The 3,387-nt window shown below is 31.5% G+C and overlaps 1 long non-coding RNA gene across 2 annotated transcripts; it reads right to left on the bottom strand.

The window, feature by feature from the left end:
• On the bottom strand, nucleotides 659-3,387 carry LOC107638641. 2 transcript variants are annotated; one of them, XR_001619816.2, is made up of 4 exons: nucleotides 3,317-3,387; nucleotides 2,732-2,890; nucleotides 1,435-2,568; nucleotides 659-776 (listed from the first exon to the last, which is right to left on the bottom strand). It is a non-coding gene; the product is annotated as an uncharacterized LOC107638641 (long non-coding RNA). The 2 variants fall into 2 exon arrangements; XR_001619815.2 differs by having other exon boundaries at nucleotides 2,732-2,885.

Genomic DNA, 3,387 nt, shown 5'->3' with positions numbered 1-3,387 from the left:
ACAGTTTTGGACCACCGTTGGTAAGGAGTGTCGCTAAATTGTTTGTAACGGTTTTTAAAATATAAAACCGTCACTAATTTGTAACACTTGTAAAGGTGTTTTTTATACTGTATTTCGCAACATTTTGAAACTGTCGTTAAATTACTAAATTCTGTAACAGTTTTTTCTTATATTTCATGATTATTTTAAACCGTCACTAAGTTACTAGTTCTTATGATAGTTTTTAGGCATATTTAGTGATTATTTAAATCGTCACAATATTTTTAGTGACAGTTTTTCTATTTTAAAACCGTTACCAAGTTATTTATTCCTGTGACAATTTTTTTCTATATTTAGTGACAGTTTTAAACTGTCATAATCTCTTCAACATCAAAGATTTCTATTATCAAAAGTTAAATTCTAGAAATGATATTGTATTTCAACAAATCAAAATTCAATCCCACAAATTTTACAAAAATAGCAACAATGTATTTCAAAAGTTAAATTCTACAAGTTCTGATTACATAGTCATAATTCCACTTCAACTCTCCTTCTTTCTTAGCCTTCTTCTCATCATACCTGTAAAAACATAAAAGAAATAAAAGAAAATTACATTACTTAAATCAAAGAATAACAATCATGTATAGGTTCACACTTTAAGAATTTGGTAAAATTAAAAATTGAGATATGATCATTTCCTCTTGCATTAGGGAATAACACTAATTTAGCATCTTCAACAATTTTGAGAAATTTTTTAGGACTTTGATACTTCTTTATTAGCCTTCTTCTCTTCATACCTGTAAAAACATAATAAAAAATATAATTAAAGAGTTCCATGTTAATAAATGGTGCACACTGCACAGTTTATCAAAGAAATAAAAGAAAAAATAAATATAAATTAAAACGGCACATTTGGTATGACTTGTATACTACTAGTAGTTCATCAAGAAGAAATGTGCTTTAGCAAGACTTAATCAATTTGCTAATTACACAACTTAATCTTTTATCACCAATATTTACTTGCAAATTATTCCTTAAAGTTTAGTTCGTCAAGAATTACTCCTAAAAATAATAAAGAATTGATTTGACTCATGTTGGACGCACTCATTTGGGACCTTATCAGTTCATCAAATGAGAGAGTGTGGCTTCACCCTTGAGTGGGACCTACACTACATCCTATCATGATATGGTAATGAACTTTTCAATTTGTACACATCACTCTTCAATTAAATATGCTATAGGCTTACACGGTTAAATTCTGCTTCACAAAAGGGGACTAAAGTAGGGGAAAAGATGAAAATGAGAACAAACAAACTTGAAGTTGGCAAAACACAATCCAATGGACATAAAAGGTGGTTTCAACTTCCAGCAAGTAAAGTATCTGCATATATAAGTTTTCAACTCATAACCAATTAGACATAAACCAATGGCTGCGTGGCAAGGAAACATGCTTACCTCCCACGTTGCAGCTGATAGTGTTTCACCGGATTCATTCTCTTTTAGCGGCCTTGTTTCTATCCAAGGGCAATCAATGCTCCCTTCTCCTAACCATGCCAAATACTACCAGGAAAGCAAGCAAAACCCAAAAATAGTGCAATCACAAATCATATGAAATGACCAAAGATTAGATTGAAACCACAAATTCTACCTATGAGTAATCCACAATATAAACTCAGAGCCAACTAAAAGCATTGTTAAATACTCAATTGAAGAGCTAATTCACAATATAATATGAACAAAAGTATATATGTAATGTACTATTTTAATATACTATAGTTTTCATCCTTACATGATGAAGCAAACTTAAACTTAATTACCCTCCCACATATAGCTAAAGTCTTCCAAGAAATCATCACGTGATTCCAAAATGTATGTAGTGGTTGATTCACAAAAATAAATGAAAAACATAAGTAAATTACTGTGCTAACACTCATATATCACAGATGAAATAACTAACCAAACTAATTAAAAGAATATCAAGCCTTAAATTACATACACGACTAACAGTTTTTGACTCAACTTCCACATTCCAAAGTTGCTGTTAAGTCAATGAAGAAAGATCACAAAATGATAATGAAGCTCAATGCTTGATTTGAAATTTCAAATTCCTTCCCAATTTTGGGGCATAACAAGGAATCAGGACAATATTCATGGCCCAGAAACAGATTAATTAGCAACAAAAACATATGTGACAAGTCTGGAATTTGTTTGAAGCATCTCTACTTTTACATTTTTAAACATTATTACTAAGCAAAATCAATCATAGATGCATGAAAGTAATGAGTAATTAAATTTGCAGAAGCAGAATTAAACACATGCTAAGTAAATATAAACCACTTTTCCACATTACTATTGACTAAAACCAATCTTAGATAAATCAAAGTCATCAGTGATGAAGCTCGCAAATGCTGAACCAATCTAATTGACAAATGAACTAACATTTAACCAATCTAACTAAAAAATTAGCTAATTTTTAACCTTAATCTGAACAGAATTTGTTTTTAAGCGTCTTCGATCTCAGCCACACCCCTCCCTTTTACCTTTTACCTTCTCCTTCTCCCTGTACTTGTAGCTTTCTCTTCTTTCTCCCTAACACATACACATTATGCAAATTGTTAGTTAGGGCTTAGTAGTAGCTAGCTGCTTTGCAAAAAGTATTGATTGTCACTGTTCATTAATTAATAAAAGCGCTATCCATGAAATGCTTAAAATAAAATGATTAAAAAAAAGAGGGATTCGAGAGTGTCATTACTTTGAACAATGTTGGGTGGGCTTCCGTGACAGGTGTTAAGCTCTCAACCAAGGACACAAAAAGAAACAAGATAAACCCGCTATCTTGATCGATGCTTTTCAGTTTCACAATTCAAGTGCTTTCCTTTCCTCCCACAGCTCACAGATCTGTCTACCTGAGCTTCCATTATTGCGTCAAAAACCAAAAAACAGATATTAAATACCAGAACTTGAAAATCTTCACCTCATTACAACTACCAACAACACACTTTTCAAATCAGTGCCAACATTTTGCCAGAAACCATAGTCAAATAGAATATCAGAGAGAGATCAAAGTGTTTAGTTGAAACATTTCATCGAGCAGGTTGTGTGCAAGTAAAATCAAAATGAATTTTAAGACAAACAAAATTTAAAGCTTCCAACAAAACAATCCTCCATATAATAAGATATAAAGCATAATCTCTTAGATGAAGAATCAATGAACAATTGAAAATCACAAGTAACAGTACCAAAGAATAACAATCATGTATAGGTTATTCATTATCAGATGAACAACAAAGAAATTGTAGGAGAAATAAATATAGTAGAAGAATAATCAAATACTCACTACTGGTGTTCAATATTGTGGTTGGAAGAGAAGAAATGGTCGCCGAAAGGAGGGAATTAGGGTTTGCACTC

Source organism: Arachis ipaensis, chromosome B04 (assembly GCF_000816755.2).
Source record: "Arachis ipaensis cultivar K30076 chromosome B04, Araip1.1, whole genome shotgun sequence".
In the NCBI taxonomy this organism is placed as follows: domain Eukaryota; kingdom Viridiplantae; phylum Streptophyta; class Magnoliopsida; order Fabales; family Fabaceae; genus Arachis; species Arachis ipaensis.
Note: the sequence above shows the minus strand (reverse complement) of the source record. Positions and strands in the feature narration are given on the sequence as shown.